We start from the raw sequence: 26,445 nt of genomic DNA on the forward strand, positions 1-26,445 counted from the left end.
ACAGTTTCTGTGTTTTTTGTCGTGTGTTACAGACTCTATTTCTTCTCGAGACATGTGAAATATGCTAGGCATGTGTTAAACAACCCAGCTTTGTGTGCTGACATTTGAGTCGTATACGCTTGAAATTATCTAGTTACATTGATCAATATGAATATGATGAATTGTACGAGGGTGAGTCGGATCTCCTGAAACCTGTGAAGAACATATCCAGATCATTTTCCATCTATAATCAAAAGGAAGCAAATATTTATACTTCCAAATAAATAATACTCCCAAAGCACCGGTTACTTTCCCTTTAAATCACCATTCATTTTGTGTTGGTGTTTGTTATCAATGTTTAAAACCAGTGCTTTGAAATGCAAAAAAGGTGGACAATTTATTTCTAAGAGGAAGAAGAGACTTCAAATTACTTTTAATTTACTTTTAAATGATTTTAATGATTAATAATTTGTATAATGTTGACTTGATAAAAGTTGTGTGTTCTGTAATGCCATTTCTGTATGCTAAACCCTTTCTTGAGCAATGAATCAACAGTAAAATTATAAAACGAACAGCAAATTTTGTCCTTTATGATGTGTAATAATATCAAGACATAAGAAACATTTGTTTACGTAATGAGGAGAATAAGAGAAAATATGCTTGAATATCCTGAAAATATTTAGACACCACAAAAGGATCTTAAAAATTGCTTTCAATAACCTCTTTAGGGAAAAAAATAAATCCATTTATATTTTTGAAATAAACACAGTTTATTAACTTCTGAGAGCATTTAGAACATTTATATAAATGTACATTTGCACGATTAATTTCTATGCATTTAATTTCCAAATTAATATCAAATCAAAATGTATATTTTCTGCATAGCAGACAGTATTGTGTAGATAAGTGTTTGTTCGGTTATCCGCTGCTGTTAAGGTAGATCGGCAGACTATATCCTTGGCTGGAATGATTGATTGAACCTTTTGTTTCCATTTCCCCCTGAGGGCAGAGAGTCGGTATATCCATTATTTATGTGTGTGGAGGGCCACCCGCTTGGCCCTTGTGTTCTTCTTGCCTTTATGACATAAACCTCTGCTGAGAGAATGTTTCGACAGAGAGGAAATATAGCAACAGAATCAATCAAACGTAACCTGGTCAGAGGTTGACTCCACACCTCACCCTTATAACTATATGGGAATTCGCTTTTCCCCCGTATATTAACACTCTGAAGAGACCGTAATTATTGAAATTAATGATGGTACACGACTGTAACATATCACAGAACCGTTTCTCTGGGTGTGAGAGTGGAGATGTGCATTGGCAAATACCACTTGCGTTTCTTTGGAAAATGTACAAATCTAGTTATAGAACTGTATGTGTGTGATATTTATTAAGTTACACTTTCAAAGTGAAATGTCCAGTGAGTGATGGTTAGAGCATTTATCTGGAAACGTTATTGTACGTATAATGGAAGTTCTGAAAAGAAATGAAATATCTGGTAATTGGCGCTAACAGGATAATGCAAACATAGCACCTATAGTCTATAAAGGATTAGTTCACTTCATGTCTTTTCACAGAAGGAAAGACATGAACATCTTGGATGACGTCGGGAGAGTAAACGATCAGGAAACTTTCATTCTGAAGTGAACTACTAAGTGTTTATTTTAAAAATGTGTTGGTTATATGTTCAAATAATTAATATTTGTGATAGAAAATCACTATATATTAAGGCAAGGTGGCATTTTTTTTCATTTTAAAGAAAACCAAACCCTCGTCTATAATTTTAGTAAATATTGTTTTTAATAATTTAAGTTTTTAAGCAATTATATACACAATGGGCCAAACAAAACTGAGAAAAAAAATGGTTTAAAATAACTGTAACAGGAATGAACACTTGATAACAGGAATGAACACTTGGTAACAGGAATGAACACTGAGTAACAGGAATGAACATTGGGTAAAAGGAATGAGCATTGGGTAACGAATTAACACTTGGTAACAGGACTGAACACTTGGTAACAGGAATAGAGCATCACAGTCCCGCCCACAGCCGGTGCCGGAAGTAAAAATTCAATACAATTTCTCCATTGACAGTTGGGATATAAGCCATAAAAACGTAACCATACATGGTAGACTTAAAACCAGCTACGGCTGTAACAAGTGATTGTATATGCTCATATAAACGCCAAAAGTTCATGGGGCACTAACATTGTTTTAGGATAAATCCCTTTTATTCGCGATGTATTGGATAAGTACTTCATTACCCACAATCCTGAACAATCCCACAATCCCACTGTGATGCATCTGATTGGTGGAAGTCGTGTAACGTGTCTGAAACCCAGCGAAGGTGCGTGAAGACTGAAGATCGCGTAATGATGTAGGGCTAAGTTCATTGGTCGCACCACAAATATGCCCCCGCGCCATTGGATGTGCAGTAGCAAAAGCTTAGCCAATGAGCGAGCCTGATGCTCAATGTTTTAGCATGTGCATAAGCTTCAGTAAATCGAGGAAAAGGAGTTTCTCTGCACATTCACTATATAAAATTCACTGGAGGAAAAAGTTCACGTGGCCGTCGTCAGATTTGGAAGTCACTCAAAAGGCTCTTTCACAGTGGCTTTCAGACGTCTACAGTGAGGCGCGGGGGGTTATGGGAGGAGTAGTTTATTTGCTCGGAAATTAAAATATGTACACAGGCTTGTACCTTTGACTTTTTTTTATTTTCTCTTCGTTTTTTCACTCGAAATGATGTGTTGTATGCTTATGAGTTCAGCCGTAGCTGATTATCCTCAGACATGCTCTAATACTCTTTAGATATGGATTTTATAAAATGTCAGTGGGAGAAATGAATTGGAAATTTACTTCCGGCACCAGCGCTCTCTCGGGCTGTGGGTGGGACTGTGATGCTCTATAGACACTTGGTAACAGGGGTGAACATTGGGTAACAGGAATGAACACTTGGTAACAGGAGTGAACATTTGGTAACAGGAATGAACATTGGGTAACAGGAATGAACACTTGGGTAACAGGAATGAACATTGGGTAACAGGAATGAACATTGGGTAACAAGAATGAACTTTGGGTAACAGCAATCAACACTTGGTAACAGGAATAGACACTTGGTAACAGGAAGAACATTGGGTAACAGGAATGAACATTGGGTAACAAGAATGATATCAGTAATGAACATTTGGTAACAAGAATGAGCATTTGGTAACAGGAATGAACATTGGGTAACAGGAATGAACATTGGGTAACAAGAATGAACATTGGGTAACAGGACTGAACATTGGGTGAGAGGAATGAACACTTGGTAACAGGAGTGAACATTTGGTAACAGGAATGAACATTGGGTAACATGAATGGACATTGGGTAACAAAAATGAACACTTGGGAAAAGGAATGGACACTTGGTAAAGAGAATGAACATTGGGTTACAGGAATGAACATTGGGTAACAAGAATGAACACTTGGTAACAGGAGTGAACACTGGGTAACAGGAATGAGAATTGGGTAATAGGAATGAACACTTGGTAAGAGGAGTGAAAATTGGGTAACAAGAATGAACATTTGGTAACAGGAATGAACATTGGGTAACAGGAATGAACATTGGGTAACAAGAATGAACATTGGGTAACAAGAATGAACATTGGGTAACAGGAATGAACACTTGGGAACAGGAATGAAATTTGGGTAACAGGAATGAGTGGCTGTGTGTGTATGAGATTCTGTGTTGAAGTAATGTACTCTGTGCTAGAACTTCACAGAGAAGGAGGTGGAAAGAGAAAGGATAGAGAGAAGAGAGTGGGAAGTTACAACAGAATGGGGGAAAAGAGAGGGTTGCAGGTCTCTCTCGCCCCTTCCCCTGCAGGATTCCATTGGTGGTGTTTCTGGCACGTGGGTTTTCCATCTTCTACAAAATATAAGAAAATTGAAGACAAACATTCAAGTCACTTTGTGATAGACTGGCTCCCTGGAAGTATGGTATTCACATTGTAAAAATAATACTAATGTCTACAATTTAGGTAATTCCAACCAACTCATAATTCAGGTGAATAGTATTACATCAAATAATATTTACTGCATTAAATCAACAAAACAGAGGACTCTACTCCTGTTATTGTTTATATAAGTAACGGGACTGAAAGTAATAGGATTGAGTTTTTAAGCAAAACATCATCAAATATATGACATATAGCCACATAGCATACATGCTAATAGGATGAGGACACATAGCAAATTCTAGTGCGTTACCAAAAGTTAATATGTTTTAAATAAATAAATAGCATCTAAAAAAATAATTTAGGTCACAGGACAGTAGGTTTGAAATTGAACTTTCTAAGTCATAGTAACAATTTCATAAAATCTACAGAAATTAAAATGAGGACTTACTTGTGGTCTTCCCATTGCCTTCAGAAGATCTAGATGATGCAGTTTCTTGTTTGCACGACATCAATAAATCCTTATCTTGAGCAAAATAAGCAAGCTGACATTCTGTGTATTTTATTTAGATTACATACAAATGTAATTTACGTCTTTTAGTTTGTCAAGAGATTTAAAGTGTCGTATTTAAAGAATGCACATGTGTGAACGAGCTTTAGTACGTAACGAGTTTATAATTTATAGCAAAACATCTAGCATTAATTAAATCTCAAAGATTCATCAAAAGAAGTTATTACTCCACCACCTATGTGACATCATTAACCAACAGAGTTGAACGACCAATTTGCGACAATACGGTTTCGGGAAACAGTCGTGACTAGCTAGTTGATTCCTTTAACGATGCATTGCACTATGGGAGTAAAGAAGCGAGTTACAGCGCTGTAGGCAAACACATGCGGCAAACGCTGCATATGTGATGCAAACATCCACTGTATTATGACAAGTTACTTTTGAGGTCGTGACATAGTAGTGTGCAAGAAACCGTGCAAAAATAAGTCTTTATTGATCGATACCCAGACAGCAAACTGACATTGAATCAACGTGGAAACGACGTCTCTCATGACATTGAAACAACGTTGATTTTGCTCATCGAATTAACGTTGAACCAACGTCAGACGCGGCATTCTTCAAAGCTAAATGAAATCGAAAATTGGTTTGCTTTCATAACGTTGAAACAACGCGTTGATTTCAAGTTGACTTTCTGTTAGTTTTGAAAGAATGACGCGCCTGACGTTGGTTCAACGTTAATTCGATGAGCAAAACAATGTCAGATCAACGTTGTTTCGATGTCATATTTCCACGTTGATTCAATGTCAGTTTACTATCTGGGTAATCTGCACCTGTAATCATAATTTGTGTGAAAAGGAATACACTTTGGTGCCACTAGTTGTTGAGTGGAAAACTACAGTGAACTGATTATATACGTTTTTGGAATTTTGCAAAAAATGTAGTTAGAGTCTGTTTTTTTTTTTGTCACAATGTAGAAACACTTTATTTAAAGTTTGTTAGAGGAAAGAACGAAATACATATTGACCTTTCAGATTCTGTAGATCTGTTTTGAGCGACATTTGTGTCATACGCTGTATCTAATTCCAGAAGCTGTGCCCTACGGAGGTCTTGTCGACTGCAGATTTAAGTAAAGTAACCAATACGTCGCAAAGTAACTCGTTTAAGCTGCAGATGCCGTCTTGTTTAAGAAAAGTAACCAATATGTTGCAAAGTAAAATAAGGAATAAGATTTTGTTTTTAAATGAGACAACCTCGATGACGTATGCGGCCAGCAAATGTGACCTCTGAAGGGCGCAGACTGAAATGAGATACAGCTAAAGTCAGATTCGCTGGGGTTTGCTCATTTGTTTTAGGCACCTGTCTGACAGGCACATGTGTTAATTGAGAGTGAGCGTGTGTTCCCGTCATCAGATGAACTCGGTCTTTCATGCGGCGAGAGCATGGATTAATGCGACGGGATTGCGCATGTGTGTAGAGCGAGGCTGTCTCGTCACTCTGACAGTTTTGACAGTTCTCCCGCAGAGATGTTGGTGCCAGGAACGTCAAACTAATATTGCGCCATGATTGGCACTCCACAAATACAAACAAGCTCATGTGATGATATTCTTTGTAATTGCTGTGTGCAGAGAAACAAGGATAAGCAATTTGAGTTGTCAACCGTAATAAGGCCGTTTATAATGGACTGAAGCCTCTTCAGAGAGAGAGAGAGATGCCAAGCACAATAAAACTGTGAAGTTTATCTGTGAGACTTTCTGTGAAGAATGACACATTACAAAACACAGGGGGTGCTGTGCTGTAATTACAAACATAAAACCTAAAGTAAACTTATTCCTAGTGTATGTGTACAGCTGAACATATAAACTTTTGAAGTATGTGTCAGTTGATAGTAGCCCCTTTCGCACATACAGTTTCTACTGGTAAAGTGTAAAATCAGTTCTGCCAATATACCAGTAAGGGAAGTTTTAACATTACAAGTAAATTACCGGTAATGTGCTCTGTGTGAACACAGAATGAAGATTACCATACGAAGTCAGAACGTGCTGACCGTTGTGCCACATCTCGTAGCTTTTTCAACGTGTCGCTCTTGAGACGCAGCCTTTTTTTCCATTCATAAGCACTGCAGCTCTGCAGTTGGAGATGCGCGTCTCGTGTTTTTTAAGAGCAAAAGTGCTTTCTGTTTGACCATCCCTTATGCCTATTACCTAGACTTCAAAAAAATATTGTCAGTCAACATATTGAAACCAAAGCTCTTCTAAAGACAACGGCGCAGCTTTTAAAGATAATTTTCCGACTGCGCAGCCCGTTCTCATCCCAAGACGTCATCTAACTGACGCTTTTGACCATACGTCAACATCCGACGATTTAGGGTACCCTTTAACGTCAGTTAGATGACGCTATCTAATCCTAACCCTACCCCAGACCTAAACCTACCCTTGTCATCAAACTGACAATAAAGGTAAAGCGTCAATTGGATAACGCCCTATGATCGTCATCTAAATGACGTTAAACGTCGGATGTTGACGTATGGTCAAAAGCGTCAGTCAAGCCGCTTTCCGACCGGAGGGACTTTTGCAGTTCCTAGAACCTAACGTTCCTGTAACCCTTTTTTTCTCGTGTTCCGACCGGACTAAATTGGGGATTTTTTAGTCCCTCAGACCGTAGTTCCTATAATTTTTTTAGTACCTAGTCTAGAGCGAGGACTTTTTTAGTTCCCTTTCCCTAGGTCTACGTTGATTGGTTCAACTTATAAGTCATGCCCACTGTCAACATGGAACTTGTAGCGCGCTGTCTGCCGGTGTGTTTTTGCAAAACATTACAACGAGGATTAAGACAAACAAAACGCATTCAACCAGCTAATTGCTAGTGCTAGCTAAACTTACCCGTCGTTTTGTTTGCCTCCTGCGCTCTGCTCTTTTATCTTCTTCCATCATATTACTTAATATCATATTACGCTGGAGCCTTCGTCTTCTGTGTTTCTCTGTACAGAACTCAAGCATAACCTTTAAACGCCGCCGTTCGTTCTCCGTTATTAAGGTCCCGGCGAGGCAGAACAGGAACATTGCAATAATAGCCTCCTCCATGCTGGTTTGTTGTTGTTGTATGTGGCCGCGCTACGTCTAGTGATGACGCTATAAAGACCGTCGCCGTGCCTGCGTTACCCCTCCTACCAGTTCCTATAGCCACTTGGCCAGTGCGAACGCAAGCAGCAAAACCGAGTTTGGGGGAGCAAAAAAAGTTTGGGGGAGCAAAAAAAGCAGCAAAACCGAGTTTCTCAGCTGGTAAAACAATGAGCGCATTTAGCCCAGAACACCACATTGGTTTGGATGTTCGACCAAATCAGGTTGTGATCATATCCTTATGCCTTTAGGTTCGATAACATCGATGTTAAAATGCCAACGTGAACGCTAAGCAGACCAGGACTATTTATTTCTTTTTTGGTCTGGACCAATCAAACCAAGCGAACCGCACTACGAGTGTGAACAGACCGAAAAAATACTACAGTGTTTCATTGCCTGATTGACTACACGCACAAACGACTCACAAAATAGGTACATGCATTAATTCCAGAGAATATTTTGTTAATTGTCACTATTGTTGAGGTTCATATGCTTACGTATTCTTGATGTCTATGTGAGTCAGCATGATACATTAAAGTTTTTTAAAGTCTGATTGTCACAACAATTGATCTTATACTGTAGAATCACACGTCGTGTCAGTTGACTGACGAATTAGGATCTTGCTAAAGAGACCAATCCACTTCTAGTGTAACTAAACGAGCCAATGAATGCATGTGGGTTTTGCATGTGGGATGAACGAGTGTGGGATAAATGCATGTGGGTTAAACGAGCCAATGAATGCATGTGGGTTTTGCATGTGGGATAAACGAGTGTGGGATAAATGCATGTGGGTTAAACGAGCCAATGAATGCATGTGGGTTTTGCATCCGACGCTCCAGCCTGTAGCGCAGGTATAAATACAGAAGCGGATGCATTGCATATTTGCATATTTCGCTTTAGAGCTGAGCGGTTCTACTGTTGTCTGCTCTGCAATCGTCTTTGAATGTGTGATTTGAGCCTACTGTTCTGTGGGAACACTGTTAGAAAAAGAGGTACAATGCAGATCTATTTTTGTTCCCTAAGGTACAAACTTTGTATATGTACCCTTTAAGGTGTTGTACCCTTGTGTTGCCGCGACTGCGAAGAGTGTGAGAGAACGAGTCTGACCAAGAGTTGACCACTACGCTTTCCCAAGGTGCCATGAGCATCGCTCGAGTGGAACCCTTCCCTGTGTCCCAATCCCTTAAAACTGGTTGATTGGTTACTTGGAGTCTGCTGGTTCTCAGCGCCCCACCAAAGTGTTTTTCTTTCCGGAAGTGCATGAAAAAGTTACCAGATCATGGACTGCACCTTTAACTCCCCAAAACTGGTCTGGTCCTCGCTCTAAGGGCGACGAAAGTCATTGCACGCTCCCTGGGTCGGGCGATGTCTACTCTGGTAGTCTAGGGAAGCCATCTCTTGCTGAACCAGGCTGATATGCAGGAGACTGACAAAATCTTTTCTTAAACTTCCCTATCTCTCGCCGTCGAAAACTTCGCCCAGCAGTTCTCGGCCGCCCAGAAGCAGACAGAGATGATAAAACACATCTTGCCCCAATGACCAGCTCCTGGCTGCACTTTTCCTCTGTCTGCTTGTTGCCGAGGGCGCCCACCTCCACCCCGTTTAGCCTTGGCAGGAGCCTCCACCAAGGCAACAGCAAGGGGCCTGCCGCAGGAGATGGAGGGAGCTGCTCTTCGGGACATGATGAATGCTGGAAGAGGACCGGGTGGAGAAGAATGTGACCAAACCTTCTTACGCACCCTCTGCCCAACCGTGGAGTCAGACTGAGCAATTGAGCCGGTTTCTCCAGCCGATATGAAGGCTGTACCGGACACATACTTGTCTAGATGTCTAGATTCCCCTCGACACAGACCATTTCTACACTTTGGGTTAGAAGGATGGGGATATATGTACAAAGTTCTCCCCTTCGGTCTGTCCCTGTCTTTATGATGGTCGCAGAGGCGGCCATTGTTGCCCTGAGAGAATGTGGTGTTCGCATTCTCAACTACTTCGATGACTGGCTCATACTCGCCCACTCGCGGAAGAAGTTGTGTGAACACAGGGACATGGTGCTCTGTCATCTCAGCCTGTTGGAGCTTCAGGTCAACTGGGACAAGGGCAAACTCTCCCCTGTGCAGAGGATCTCTTATCTCGGTATGGAGATGGACTCGCTCAACCAGACAGTGCGCCTCACAGAGGAGCGTGTCTAGTCTGTGTCGAATTGCTTCAATTCGTTCACAGGCACGACAGCGGCCCCACTGAAATCGTTTCAGAGGCCCCTGGGGCATATAACAGCCGCAACCACAGTAATAGAGCCACAGCAATGGGGTTGCTTCATTCAGATTGGCATGACAAAGCAACACGTACCAGTTTTCCATTCCCGCACTGTTGCCAAACCTTCGGCCTGTCATCAAATCAAAAGTAAATAAGAAAAGTGATGAGGAATGAAAACACACAAACATCCACGTCGTTTCACTCATCGTTTCTGCGGATGAAGTTGAGTTTGTGAGTCGAAGGTTGATCCAGCATTGATCTCCTCCAGAATTACAGTAACTGCTCTTTTTCTCTCTTCGCGAGAGTGCAGTTTTCCAGTGTCATTCCATTCCCTGGAGCCCAGTTCTGATAGCACACGCTCTCTACGCTCAACCAGAGCTACATGTTCATGCTGCAGTAGTTGTGTAAACCCAACCACACTGCCTCAGTAGAAGCCTGTTTAACCACGTTCATCACACAACACTGCATCTGGACTGAATGAACCGAGACCAGATCCTTATGGTTCTGTCTGCAGAATCTCAGATCTTCAGGCCACGTCAGAATCTCAGTGATCAGAATCCGTTAATCTAGACACAAAACTAAATAGAGTCTGATCAAAAACAAAATGCAGAAAAAAACACTGTGGAGGAATCTGTCCTGTCAGACATGACATAGCGTGAACTTGAAGGTATCTGGAGGTAATGGGTGGGTTGTGTGTTCACTCCCAGGGATGTCACCACATTATCCCTGACATGTCTGACTGGCCAGTGTACAGTTTTCACCAGCTCCAGCATTATTAGGTTCACCAGGAGCCCAGTCTCTGAATGAAGAGTGACTCTGATCTGACCACTGCCACGAGTCTCTGAACAGACCCATCCAGACATCACCAGATATGTGACTATCACGGATGAACTTCTGAACCTGTTGATTCTCATTCTGGTTCCTCACACTGACCAGATCAATGTGATTCTGTCTGCAGTGTCTCTGAGCGTCTCTCCAGTCCTTCGTCTGATTGACAAAGAAGAGTCCAAGTTTTGCATAAATCAGGTTGGTCATTATTCTCATGCTGTTCTATGGGTTGGGTTGGATGTGAATAAGAGCACTTATTCTTATAATAAGAACTTTTTCTTTTTCTTACTTCATTTGTCTGTTTTTGTTGGTCATTAGTGCTGTAATTCTTTGTAAACATGTTCGTTTGAATGTGAGATATAAATCCCTTTATTAAATGGCATATTTTTGTAATACGGGTAACAAGTGAACACATTAAAATTACACAGACAAGACCAGAACTGGTCTATTTATGTAAAAATGTTGCATTCATTAATGCACTACAATTTATGTTGGTCAAAACAAAGGTTTGATATTTTTTTTAATTTATAATTCCCAATATACATTTTGCTGAAAAATATAATTCTAGGCGCTTTAATAGTAGATTCTCACAGTTATCAACAACAAAAGGTCAACATGAGTTTAATATCAGTTTATTTTGTATATAGAAGTTGGAAGTGGACAAATATCCACAGTCTCTCCGACTATATTAAAGTAGAATAATTTAGTATGGCACTAAATTTTGTATAGAACATGGTGCATCTTTTTATAAATGAATGTTTGCTGTCATTGTAGGGAGCTGCACTTACTGTTGAGCGCTTTGGTGGCCATTGGGTCTTTGAAAGTGCTATACAAATGCAGTCGATTTACCAATTTAACATTTACATGGCTAGTCATAACATTTTTCATTTCTCATAAAAGCACACTCGTCTCTGCCATCAGGTTGTCCAGGTCCCCTGTTCAGATAGAGAGCAGGTTCACCTAAAGACCACTGCCATTTATCACGACCTGTCTTCTGCTGCCCAATCCAGGCAGAACGAACACCTTCATCTTTCACACTCTTCTTCAGCTTTTTCATTTCGTTCATGTTGTCAATGGTGGCCAGATCTGTGTATTTCTCTCTGCAGTATCTCTAAGCTTCGTTCCAGCTCTTCCTCACGTTTATGGAGTGATACTGACACTGATCACATTCAAATACGGAGCAAAAGGTATGCTTTCAGGCTTTTCATAACAGGGTCGAACCTGATCAAACTATAAACCATAAATAAAACAACAAACACACTCACCAATGAGAAGAAGAATGACATATAGAGTTTGGTCCATTTCTGTGAAAAGAATACACATTGAAAAACATTCTCATATTCATCTATTTGCTATTGCTGGTGGTTATTGATGCTGCTATTGGTATTGGTTATTGCTGCTGCTGTTGTTGTTTATTGATGCTGCTGCTGTTGGTTATTGCTGCTGCTTTTGTTAGTTATTGATGTTGCTGCTGTTGGTGTTGTTTATTGATGCTGCTGCTGCTGCTGTTGGTTATTGATGCTGCTGCTGCTGTTGGTTATTAATGCTGCTGCTGTTGGTTATTGATGCTGCTGTTGTTGGTTATTGATGCTGCTGTTGGTTATTGATGCTGCTATTGGGGTTGGTTATTGATGCTGATGCTGCTGTTGGTTATTAATGCTGCTGCTGTTGGTTATTGATGCTGCTGTTGGTTATTGATGCTGCTGCTGCTGTTGGTTATTGATGCTGCTGCTGCTGGTGTTGGTTATTGATGCTGCTGCTGCTGTTGGTTATTGATGCTGTTGCTGGTGGTTATTGATGCTGTGGCTGCTGTTGGTTATTGATGCTGCCAGTGGTGTTGGTTATTGATGCTGCTATTGCTGTAGTTTATTGATGCTGCTATTGGTATTGTTTATTGATGATGCTGCTGCGGTTGGTTATTGCTGCTGCTGTTGTTTATTGATGCTGCTGCTGTTGGTTATTAATGTTGCTGTTGGTTATTGCTGCTGCTTCTGTTAGTTATTGATGCTGCTGCTGCTGCTGTTGTTTATTGATGGTGCTGCTGCTGCTGTTGGTTATTGATGCTGCTGCTGTTGGTTATTGATGCTGCTGCTGTTGGTTATTGATGCTGCTTCTGTTAGTTATTGATGTTGCTGCTGCTGCTGTTGGTTATTGATGCTGCTGCTGCTGGTTATTGATGCTGCTGCTGTTAGTTATTGATGCTGCTGCTGCTGCTGTTGGTTATTGATCCTGCTATTTGGGTTGGTTATTGATGCTGCTGCTGCTGGTGGTTATTAATCCTGCTTTTGGGGTTCGTTATTGATGCTGCAAAAGGTATGCTTTCAGGCTTTTCATAACAGGGTCGAACCTGATCAAACTATAAACCATAAATAAAACAACACACTTACCAATGAGAAGAAGAATGACATATAGAGTTTGGTCCATTTCTGTGAAAAGAATACACATTGAAAAACATTCTCATATTCATCTATTTGCTATTGCTGGTGGTTATTGATGTTGCTATTGGTATTGGTTATTGCTGCTGCTGCTGCTGTTGTTGTTTATTGATGCTGCTGCTGTTGGTTATTGCTGCTGCTTCTGTTAGTTATTGATGTTGCTGCTGTTGGTGTTGTTTATTGATGCTGCTGCTGCTGCTGTTGGTTATTGGTTAATATACTGGTGGTTATTGATCCTGCTATTGGGGTTGGTTATTAATGCTGATGCTGCTGTTGGTTATTAATGCTGCTGCTGTTGGTTATTGATGCTGCTGTTGTTGGTTATTGATGCTGCAGTTGGTTATTGATGCTGCTCCTGCTGTTGGTTATTGATGCTGCTGCTGCTGTTGGTTATTGATGCTGTTGCTGGTGGTTATTGATGCTGTGGCTGCTGTTGGTTATTGATGCTGCCAGTGGTGTTGGTTATTGATGCTGCTATTGCTGTAGTTTATTGATGCTGCTATTGGTATTGTTTATTGATGCTGCTGCTGCGGTTGGTTATTGCTGCTGCTGTTGTTTATTGATGCTGGTGCTGTTGGTGTTGGTTATTAATGTTGCTGTTGGTTATTGCTGCTGCTTCTGTTAGTTATTGATGCTGCTGCTGCGGTTGGTTATTAATGCTGCTGTTGGTGTTGGTTATTGATGCTGCTGCTGTTGGTTATTGATGCTGCTGTTGGTGTTGGTTATTGATGCTGCTGCTGTTGGTTATTAATGCTGCTTCTGTTAGTTATTGATGTTGCTGCTGCTGCTGTTGGTTATTGATGCTGCTGCTGCTGGTTATTGATGCTGCTGCTGTTGGTTATTGCTGATGCTGCTGCTGTTGGTTATTGATCCTGCTATTTGGGTTGGTTATTGATGCTGCTGCTGCTGCTGGTGGTTATTGATCCTGCTTTTGGGGTTCGTTATTGATGCTGCTGCTGGTGGTTATTGATGCTGCTGCTGCTGTTGGTTATTGATGCTGCTGCTGCTGTTGGTTATTGAAGCTGCTGTTGTTGGTTATTAATGCTGCCAGTGGTGTTGGTTATTGATGCTGCTATTGCTGTAGGTTATTGATGCTGCTGCTGCGGTTGGTTATTAATGCTGCTGTTGGTGTTGGTTATTAATGCTGCTGCTGTTGGTTATTGCTGCTGTTGTTTATTGCTGCTGCTTCTGTTAGTTATTGATGTTGCTGCTGCTGCTGTTGGTTATTGATGCTGCTGCTGGTGGTTATTGATCCTGCTTTTGGGGTTGGTTATTGATGCTGATGTTGCTGTTGGTTATTGATGCTGCTGCTGGTGGTTATTGATCCTGCTTTTGGGGTTGGTTATTGATGCTGATGCTGCTGTTGGTTATTGATGCTGCTGCTGCTGTTGGTTATTGATGTTGCTGCGGCTGCTGTTGGTTATTGATGATGCTGCTGCTGCTGTTGGTTATTGATGCTGCCTCTGCTGTTGGTTATTGATGCTGCTGCTGCTGTTGGTTATTGATGCTGCTGCTGCTGGTTATTCATGATGCTGCTGTTGGTTATTGATGTTGCTGCTGCTGCTGTTGGTCATTGATGCTGCTGCTGCTGCTGTTGGTTATTGATGCTGCTGCTGGTGGTGGTTATTGATGTTGCTGCGGCTGCTGTTGGTTATTGATGCTGTGGCTGCTGTTGGTTATTGATGTTGCTGCTGCTGCTGTTGGTTATTGATGCTGCTGCTGTTGGTTATTGATGCTGCTGCTGCTGTTGGTTATTGATGCTGCTATTGCTGTAGCTTATTGATGCTGCTATTGGTATTGGTTATTGATGATGCTGCTGCAGTTGGTTATTGCTGCTGCTATTGGTATTGGTTATTGATGCTGCTGCTGCGGTTGGTTATTGCTGCTGCTGTTGTTTATTGATGCTGCTGCTGTTGGTGTTGGTTATTGATGCTGCTGCTGCGGTTGGTTATTGCTGCTGCTGTTGTTTATTGATGCTGCTGCTGTTGGTGTTGGTTATTGATGCTACTGCTGGTTATTGATCCTGCAATTGGTGTTTGTTATTGCTGCTGGTGGTGGTTATTGATGCTGCTTCTCTTGGTTATGGATGCTGCTGCTGTTGGTGTCAGTCATTGATGCTGCTGCTGTTGGTGTTGGTTTTTGATGCTGCTGCCGTTGGTGTTGGTTTTTGATGCTGCTGCCGTTGGTGTTGGTTTTTGATGCTGCTGCTGTTGATGTCAGTCATTGATGCTGCTGCTGTTGGTTACTGATAATGCTGCTGCTGTTGCTGTCAGTTATTGATGCTGCTGGTGGTGTTGGTTATTGATGCTGCTGCTGTTGGTTATTGCTGTTGCTAATGGATATTGCTGCTTCTGTAATTACTTCTGCTGTCAGCCTGCACTATCTAGAGTTTCATGACATACTGTAACTTTGTATTTGTAGAGCAGTTGCAAACATAACCACATCACTAAGATCATATGCTCTAAGTTTTTCTATTTTTGTTGCATTATTGAAAGGATAGCGCACAGCATATTTAAATATTCAAAAAGTTCACAAACGGTATCATGTTTCACAGGTATTTCGAACTTTATTTACCCCTGAGTGAGGAATGAAGAAGAATTTCGCCAAGAGTTTAAATGTGAAGTGTAAATAATCACACACAACTTCAGTCAGGCTAACAGACAGTCCCGCCTCAAACTCACTGGAATGCCTGAGCTAGTGTAGCCATTTCAAGCTAGTCGGAACTATTGATGCCACCACAGTGGGTTCACTCTTCAGGTAGTCAACTTAAGAAATTGATTGAAAATTCACATTAGGCTGGGATAGGAGGAAATATTTTAACGGACAACATTTTATGACACTAGTTGTGGGGCATCATAAACACCATACATCATTTCAGTGAGTTCTAACTGGTCAGACTGATATTTTTTATTATTCCTTGTTAGAAATGCAAAAGCACATTCACATGGCCATTCAGAGTACAAATGCAAATGAATATGAATGTTTTTGGGCTAGAAACAGATCATCCCTTTACTCTACAGGCTTTACATGCATGCATTTTCAGGAGGGTTTTTTATGACACTTCAAACACATAGAATGTTTAAAATCGTACAGAAATTTGCATAAAAGCACCTTTTTGAAATGGAAAATGCTTTCACTGCATAGAATGACCTTTTTAAATATTTGGACAACACTGATCCCGCCCACACTGTTGAGTTGAGGAGCCTCATCCTTGAGAGGTCTGTCCCGTCCTCATTCACATGACATCTGAATGAGGCAGCAGGAGGCCCTCCTGACCTCTGTGTCTGTCAGCTGACCTCTGTCGTGACTCTCTCAAACACAATACATCTGCACTGTCCACCCATGACAGCCCAAACACTGACGACTCCTCAGGACCACTGGAGATGCCAGCTCACTCGGAAACACGCTTTTGTCAGTAATGTCGATTGATATTCTGTGACTCTCTTGTTTTGTTGACTGGCCTGATGGTTTCCTGACTGACAGTGTACATATTATTTGTATTGTTGAGAATTTAAAATAGAAACATTTTAGGTGTAAGGCTGGAGAGGGCTGTCATTTGATTCAAATGTTTAAATAAAAGTAATTATGTGATTTTCAGATTAATAATTAAAATATATCAACATCATGTTGGGTATGTTTACACGACAACGATGTACTAAAAACGGAAAAGTTTTTCCTTTTGTTAATTTCGCTTTTAGACGACAACGGTGTCAATATGATCCCTGTTGATTCGGGAAAATGACTAAAACCGCTGTATTTTTCATGCCAGGCCAGTAGATGGCGATGTCACAATAGAGTGCCGAAGTTATCACGTCACTTTGTAGGTCAAACGCAGAAGTGAGTTAGCATTTTAGCACTCCCGGTTCTCTCGCTCTAAAGTTTATGGGATTTTTGTATGGGTTTTTGCTAAATCGCCTGAAATAAGGTCTGTGGTGAACAAAGCCTCTAAATATTTTCACGTTTTGATCTATGACATAAAACACACCGGTTATAACCTGCTTGTGCTTATATATATATATATATATATATATATATATAGGTTTCAAAATGTATACATTTTGGAATAGCCTGTAAAGATTATCTTGATAGACAAAACGTGTAAGGGTCACAACTCTTTGTTGAACACGGATCTTATTTTTTTATGATTTTCTGAAGTCTATGGGGAAAATGCATAGCTTTTCGATGGAGAAAACCCATGCGCCGCTAACATCCGAGTTGTCCTAAGGTAACGTCATCACTTCGGCATTGAAAATGATGGAAACGATAATGGTATGTACAAAAATGTGCACTTGTGCAACGTTGGCAAGTAAATGAGCGGCCAAAACGAATGCAAAGTTTTCCGTTTTTAGTTCGGTTTTCATGTTAACAGACCCTTAAAGTGCCATTTATGCATTATTGTAGCAGAACGCAAGACTTTAAGGAGAATTAATACCAATACTTTGTTAGACTTTATTTTAAGGTGTCAGTGTTTGTCAGTGTAATGATATATTTAAGTACTAAGTACTTGACAATAAACTACATATACTTACTGTAGAGTTTGAATTAGGATTTGATTTAGCTACTTATAATTATGTATATTGTTATTACTGTAGTACTTACATGTAATGTGTAACAAATACACTGTAAAATGAAGCATAACTCAATAGGTTTATTACGCTATTAAAATATAATTATTAACATATGCTCATCCATTCAATCGAATCAAATCCTGGAATAACAGTATTAAGCAATTCTGAAATTTATGGACACAATTAACTGTGTTGCATTTTTTTATGATTACAATTTAATTGCACTATGATTAATCAATTTATAATTAATCACACTACATCAACACATTAAGTAATTCACAGGTGCGGCTCATCCGAGTCAGAACTATGTGTTTTATGAATACGTATTAGTTAGGCTAACGATAGTCATATCAGAGGTTATTGGTTTCCATGGCAGTAAGTGTCCTATGACAACACACTTCTGGAATCTCACGTCGTCCGTCTTTGTGGTTGTCAAGAAAAGGCTCTATAAACTTCATTCACTCAACATCACTAAAGCTTGTTGGATTGAATTGGGAACAGATTTTAAAGGAAGAGAACAGAGTTGCTGTATAGGCAGCATATGGCAAAGCGTAAGGGCAACAGTTGGTTCAGTGAAGATCTACTGAAGTGGACAAAGAGACGTCCACTCCTCTCTGGCATTTCAAGTAGGGGGCAGGAACAGGATGTTTTACTGCGCCAGTCTGTTGATGATCGACCCCCGAGGGCCACTATTGTCTGTGCCTCCTTCAGCATTCAGAGGCATGTTTCTCAATGTTTTACACCTCATATAATGCTTTCAGCGTGTCCGGCACACTTTGACATAGATGGAGCGCTGAGCGTCGGCTGTTGGTGGACACTCTTGTAACGTCGTGTCGAAGACCCGTGTTCAAAACCCTGTGTATTTCTGGATTCTGATATACTTTTGAATGAAACGAGAAATTCAATTTGACAAAATGTGGAACGGGACTTGCTTTAATGCATTAGGACATTATTGGATGACGAAACGTAGATCGGTTATTCCCAGAATAGAGGCAGGTGTTGGGATGTGTGTGAAAACGGCAGAAACGAGTCGTAACATTTTGATGACATATTGAAGATGATAACGACAAACATTTTGTTTACTTTGGAAGAATTTGCACATTATTTTTGCACAAAATTGTTGATTTCTTTCTTTACTTTTAAATATAGATATATTTAAGTATAAATAAATACACTGTAAAAAATATTGTTGGTTTAACTTAAAAAAAAAAATTAAGTAACCTGGTTGCCTTAATTTTAAGTTCATTGAAATGGAAAAAAAATTGAGTAAATGCAATGAAGGAGATTGATTTAATCATCAGAAACTCAAAATATTATGTTATCTGAACCCCATCAATTATTTAAGTTGATTTGACAAAAGAAAAAATTGTTGTGATTACAAATCATGAACATATTTTTTTACAGTGTACATTCTGTTGATTTATTAATTCCCTAAATGTTAGATGTTAACAGATAAATTTAACACAGTCTCATCCCAAGACGTCATACAACTGATATGTCAAAATCCGCCTTTTTGGGGTACCCTTAAACGTTGGTTACATGACGGTAACATTTACAATAAGGTTAAATATGTTAACATTACTCATTGCGTATTATGAACTGATACCACAAGTGTTCTTACAGCATTTATTAATCTTGCTTAATGGTAATTTTAATATGAGTCATTATTTATTAGGGCCCGAGCACTAACTGTGCGAGGCCCTATTGAAACTGTTGGGATTATTTTTTTTCTTTTTTCTTTTTTCTGCAAAGTAAGCGCCATCTTCGCGGCCGCAGCATGCTCAAAAACTCACCAAATTTGGCACGCATGTCAGGACTGGTGAAAATTTTCGTATTTTGTGGTTTTCGCGGATGGGTGCGGCAAAATGGCTCGCTAGGGCCACCTAGAAAATTGGAAAAAATTAGCCCCTCGTTGTTAATTGATGTTCATTAATAATACATGAACAATTCTAATTTGCATAACCTTTTACGCCCATTAACTCAATCTAATATTTAACTCTGCCATGTCGTTCTGTTTTTTATATATAATTTTTCTAAACTTAAACTTTAACATCATGGCATCTTTCCATTGCTATGGAAGCTAAAAAAATAATTGTGACTTTTTATCTCACAATTGCGAGATATGAATTCAGAATTATGATAAATAAAGTCGCAATTACGAGATATAAAGTCAGAATTGCGAGATACGAAGTCGCAATTCTGAGAAAAAAAGAAAGTGCTACGTTTTATCTCACAATCCTGACTTTTTTTCTCACAATTGCGAGTTTATATCATGCAATTCTGACTTTATAACATATAATTGCGAGTTTATATGTCAATTCTGACATCTTATCTCAGAATTGTGAGATATAAACTCGCAATTGCGACTTATCACGTCAATTCTAAGAGGAAAAAAGACTAACTTTTCCCCTCAGAATAGTTTATATCTCACAATTCTGTCTTTATATCTCGCAATTCTGACTTTATATCTCGCAATTGTGACTTTATATCACGCAATTCTGACTTTATATCTCGTAATTGTGACTTTATATCACGCAATTCTGACTTTATATCTCACAATTCTGACTTTATATCTCGCAATTCTGACTTTATATCACGCAATTGTGACTTTATATCACGCAATTTTGACTTTATATCTCGCAATTCTGACTTTATATCTCACAATTCTGACTTTATATCTCGCAATTCTGACTTTATATCTCGCAATTGTGACTTTATATCACGCAATTGTGACTTTATATCTCGCAATTGTGACTTTATATCTCGCAATTGTGACTTTATATCACGCAATTGTGACTTTATATCGCGCAATTTTGACTTTATATCACAATTCTGACTTTATATCTCGCAATTCTGACTTTATATCTCGCAATTGTGACTTTATATCACGCAATTCTGACTTTATATCTCACAATTCTGACTTTATATCACGCAATTGTGACTTTATATCACGCAATTTTGACTTTATATCTCGCAATTCTGACTTTATATCTCACAATTCTGACTTTATATATCTCGCAATTCTGACTTTATATCTCGCAATTCTGACTTTATATCTCGCAATTGTGACTTTATATCTCGCAATTGTGACTTTATATCACGCAATTGTGACTTTATATCACGCAATTGTGACTTTATATCGCGCAATTTTGACTTTATATCACACAATTCTGACTTTATATCACGCAATTCTGACTTTACATCTCGCAATTCTGAGAAATAAAGTCAGAATTGCGAGATGTAAACTCGCAATTGTGAGAAAAAAAAGTCAGAATTGTGAGATAAGTCGCAAATACCTTTTTAATTTTTCATTCTGTGGCGGAAACAAGCTACCATACATTGCACATGGTTCTGTATAGTGAAAATATGCATACAAACAATACTAATGTTTGGCCCTGTAGATGCTTTGCGTCCCTGTGTGTAGACGACACTGATGAAAGCTACGTTTGTTTGAATGGCCGCTCTCTGAACCCAGACCTGGAGTCACAAAGTTGCATTTATTTGTCTACACCAGAAGACAGGTATTGTCATCTGTCCATAAACACACTGTCTGAAGAGGCCAGTGTTGACAGAGAATATCTTAAGAGCGATTCAGCGTCTGTTTTGTGTGTGTAAATGGTTCTCAAGGCCTGTCAACGGCCTTTTTGCGAATGGTTCAAACACGTTTGAATGGGATATGCGGTTCACAGAAGGGTCACATACTACAACATCGAAGTTTAAAACATCCTTCAGCAAACCCACTGGTTTAGCGAGTCTAAAAGCCACACTTGTGATGCTTTTTGCCTAAACTTTACAATAATCAGTCAGTTGCGTTATGATATTTGGGGTCTAACACCTGTAGTTTAAATGTGCCATTATGATCGAGTTAAAATTCGGACATTCATACACCTCATTTATTTCGACTTATGAAAGTGCTGGAACTGAAATCTGAAATCCGATCCCGAGCCTTGCGACAGACTTTGTGTCTTTGTTTGGTGTACTGACAGCACCTTTCACTATGTCCCAGTCGCACCATGAAGACTTCTGTGTGTGTGACCTTTGACTCCTGACCCTGGTTGACACCTCCACACCCACCCAGGAAATGACCTCACACTGACCCGCCAACATAAAGCTCTGAATTACCCGAGTTAAAGACGGTGGTCCTCAGCATCGATCTGGCGGGGGGTTATTTAAGAGAGGCTATTACATGATAATGGGCATTTGAACTAAACGACGAGGGGCTTTAGGGCAGGAGATGAGAGCGCTGGTGGGCCATATTTGATAAATGAAGAGGGAGTCAACACCCATCTGCTCCTCCATCTCTGGTGCAGCTCGCGTGCTCTTTATATTCCCTGCACCGTCCCGCTCTCTTGTTTTTTTGCTGTGCCCATCACAAACTAGATTCCTTATTCTTATAATGAAGTTTAATGCTGTGCAATTTATTAAAGTCAAATACTTCTTCCTTTACCAGTTCCATATGCAGTGTTTTGCTGTTTGTTTGATCACCCCGACCAGACCAAGACCACAACAGTGAAGTTTGGGGCGGGACGGTCTGTTTGACTGACCAATGGAGTGGTCAGAAAATTGCTTGAAATCAATCTCTTTTTTTTTGGTAACACTTTAGAATACGGTTCCTTCGTTACTGAATAACTACACAAGAACTAATGAGTAACACAATATTAACAATCTAGTAACTATTATTAATAACAAGAAACTCTGATTAACGAACTAGTAAGTAATAGCGCACAGACGAAAGTGGTAGTTCACTATTAAGTAATCAATAACTACTATTTTTTAATACTTCCCAGAGAACTACTGAAAAAGTTTATTAATAATCTAGTAACTACTATTAACTAAAAGAAACTCTTATTAACGAATTAGTAAGTAATAGCGCACAGATGAAAGTGTTACTAGATACTTCTGTGGAAATTACTAATTATTGGGATTCGTATTATAAAGTGAAGATCGTTGGAACTAACTAGTAATTACTCAAGTGTTACTACATGATCTAGTCATGATTTGTGCAAACGTTTGAGCTTTTTGGTGAACTTTAGTATACTTTTAGAAAATGTCTTTAGTAACACTTGAGTAATTACTAGTTAGTTCCAATGATCTTCACTTTATAATTCTTACTAATTCGTTAATAAGAGTTTCTTTTAGTTAATAGTAGTTACTAGATTGTTAATAAACTTTTTCAGTAGTTCTCTGGGAAGTATTAAAAAAATAGTAGTTATTGATTAGTTAATAGTGAGATACCACTTCCATCTGTGCGCTATTACTTACTAGTTCGTTAATAAGAGTTTATTTTAGTTAATAGTAGTTACTAGATTGTTAATAAACTTTTTCAGTAGTTCTCTGGGAAGTATTAAAAAATAGTACTTATTGATTAGTTAATAGTGAACTACCACTTTCGTCTGTGCGCTATTACTTACTAGTTCGTTAATCAGAGTTTCTTGTTAGTTAATAATAGTTACTAGATTGTTAATATTGTGTTACTCATTAGTTCTTGTGTAGTTATTCATTAACGAAGGAACCGTATTCTAAAGTGTTACCTTTTTTTTGTATTTTTACTTGGTGATGCCAATGGTGAATAAATTACACACTTCATCTTAAGGCGGGCGTACACGGTGCCAATTCTGACGGTCGGAAGATCTTACGTCCACGTACACTTTACGAGCGAATTTATCCGAAAATCGTGCGGAAGCAGTGATTTACGACACGATTTTTTAAGTTACGCACCAAAAACCCTTATAAAAACTCTGCTCTCTCAGACTGGGGAATCTGTTCACCAAATTGGTGACAATGATTAACTCGAACCAGGACAATTCAACGGTTGTTGTGGTTGTCTTTATTTTGACATGTGTGCTTGAAACAATCAAGATGTGCATTTGTAAATCCAGCTATATTTGCTTCTTATTAATTAAATCCAGGCAATTGGTTGATGAAAAATTGATTAAAATTAAGATACAATTTATACGAAACAAAATTCACTTTTAAAAAGGCTTTCCACAAAACACTTGATGGAGTAGTTCACTTTTAAAAAAACTTTTGAAGATAATTGACTCACCCCCATGTCATCCAAGATGTCCACGTCTTTCTTTCCTCAGTCGAAAAGAAATTAAGGTTTTTGATGAAAACATTCCAGGATTTTTCTCCATATAATGGACTTCAATGGGAACCAAACGGTTCAAGGTCCAAAAGAAAGTTTCAGTGCAGCTTCAAAGGGCTTTAAATATGGGCTTTAACATATGTTATGAATATGAAGGAGGTTTTATCCATGTTTGTGACAACTGTCATTAAGTGTCATGCGCTCAGTTATGACATTTTTAATGCCAATATGACATTGTTTTTGTCAATGACACCTTGACATAAACCAATACATCATAACCTGTCATAAACATGACATAGCAGATTCATTATCAAACTTCAGAAAGCACCTAGCTTTATGGGTTAACATTACATTAATCAGTCAGGTGGTTGGTTTCGACATCGGCTGTCACGAAGCCATTATAACTTTTTAATGACAAATTCAATTCGTACCACAGTAGTTGAGGTCACGAAAAATATTCATGACACAGTTATAATGCCTCACGACAGCCAATGTCAAAGCCAACCACATGACAGTTTAACTTAATTTAATGTCAAGAGTTCATAACAAAGACATCTCAAACAATGCCATATTTGCATTCAAAATGTCATAATTGAGCGAAAGACACTTACTACATATTCAAGACATGTCATGGTTATGAAGGTGTCATGTCAGTCTTATGCACACCCCTTCAAGTAAAGTGTGACCGGTTTTTCTTCACCAAATAATTATCCCTAAAGAAACTAAACATCAAGCATTGTGATTTGCTAAGTAGATGCGCATCTTCACTGGCGAGACCGATGTGACGAGTGGAAGATGATTCAGGGCATGTAGTGGGCCGTACTTCAGCAAACTGAACTCTTCAGCTTGGGAGAAGAAGAATAATGAAAGTAAATATGTTTAAACTTGAGAAATATGAGCACACACATGACGATCTGTTCAGCCAATCCCACATCTGCGAGCCACACCAGCGTGTCGTAACCAGGCGCACTTTGTCATGGGACCCCAGATGGGATTTTATCGGTTTCAGCGAGCGCGATTTGACTTTAACCAAAGTGGACATGTGTGTGAAAACAATAATGTTAGGAGCTCTTAATTTCCCCTGGAAACGCCATCAATTATTCATGCTGATGCAGTCGGCGCTACGGCTGGCGTCTTCGCTCCATGAACCGCTGTTAATTACAACCTACAAGACTGTTACAGTTAATTTCAAGGCAAGCATATTGTCTCTTGGAGGCTGGAGAGCGGGTCATAAATTATCCTGAAGGTGAAGGAGAACTCGAGGGAAACAGTTATGAAAATTTCATTAATCTCGGCCGCACACCACAGCTGGTCCTGTCAGCGTTCGCATTGTGGAGGAGCAGCGCTGGGTGGAGGGTCAAACCTGAGGGCCGAGGGGGGCCTGTCACATCCTGCTACCGCTCTCTGTCACACACACACACACACACTGGCTATTATTGTAGCACTGGGCAGAGAGCCACTGAGGCAATCTTCAGCCTGTCCTACTCTATTAATTTACTTAAAGCGTGCTTTGTGGTCAAGACCTCTTCCTTTCATCAGCTTGTGTGTGAGTGTGTGTGTGTGTGGGGGGGGGTGGGAGATCAGTACCAGCTTTAGTACTCTCTTTGTGCCATATCATACTCTAACACAGCTTCTGCGTAAGATCACATGTCTGTTTGTGGGGCGTTCATGTGAAAGTGTGTGAACCAGCTATGAGAGAGAATTGTCTAATGGAAATCTTTAAAGAGATATCAGAAAAAACTCAAACAAAATATTGTTAGCTGGGTATCATATTACCTGTTGACATTTTGGAGAGAACTGTCGCCTTTGGCACTCAATATTGGGGACATGTAATATTCAGCAATATTACTGATTTGAGTATAATGATGGACGGGGACACTGTCCACTGTAGATTAATTGAACTATTTTCATAATTGATGAACTTTACACAGTTATTGAAGTGAACTGAATCAACGCTGTTTTACAGGAGAATTGAATTCTGTTTGCATCATTGAATCATAGTGACTTGACTTCAACAGAATTCTAAACACAATTCTTTCTTATATGTTTCCATTGAATCTGTTTTCATTCGTTTAGTCTGTTCTTTGATTATTTGTTTTGTTTGTGTATTATAATATGTTGGTCTTTGAGTTGGTTTTGCTCTATGATTGCCATAGTGATGGACTCGCCCTCATGTGTCGCACCCGTGTCGTGTTCATTATGTCGTTCAGTCTCTCGAAATCGCCCCCTATACCCTCATTCACTACATTACTCCGCTAATATACTCCACTTGAAGGAGTGAATGAAAACGAGTGAGTGAATTATTTTACATAATTTGTGCTTTCTGTTTAATAATTATTTGACACTTAGCAAACTGGCTTTTCTTGAACTCTGTCATTGAATCTATGTATACAACTTAACCCTCCTGTTACCCTCAAATCTGATAACACTTTTTACCCTCTGGGGTCAATTTGACCCCAGTAATTTAAACCTCCACAATATGTTTATTTTTTTTTACAAAGGTTTGTCTCAGTTAATTTATGTCTTTGTTGACTACTTAAGTAACGTTTTAAGTTGACATCCACCCCCCTCCCCACCCCACCTAACCCCACCTAACCCCTTATAAATCCAGAATACCCATTGCACGACTATGGACAAATTTACAAATCAACATAAAATCTTACTGATTTGACCTAAAATTGGAAAAGTATAAATACATCTGGTGTTTTATTTGTTTTATTATATTTCTA

The 26,445-nt window shown here is 39.4% G+C and overlaps 2 pseudogenes; both read right to left on the reverse strand.

The window, feature by feature from the left end:
* Positions 1-2,834: 2,834 nt before the first annotated feature.
* On the reverse strand, positions 2,835-9,360 carry LOC148964973 (uncharacterized; annotated as a pseudogene).
* Positions 9,361-9,995: 635 nt separating this feature from the next.
* LOC120468043 (macrophage mannose receptor 1-like) lies at positions 9,996-11,802 on the reverse strand (annotated as a pseudogene).
* Positions 11,803-26,445: the final 14,643 nt, after the last annotated feature.

This window comes from Pimephales promelas, chromosome 25, assembly GCF_988280905.1.
Source record: "Pimephales promelas chromosome 25, fPimPro1.hap1.1, whole genome shotgun sequence".
NCBI lineage: Eukaryota > Metazoa > Chordata > Actinopteri > Cypriniformes > Leuciscidae > Pimephales > Pimephales promelas.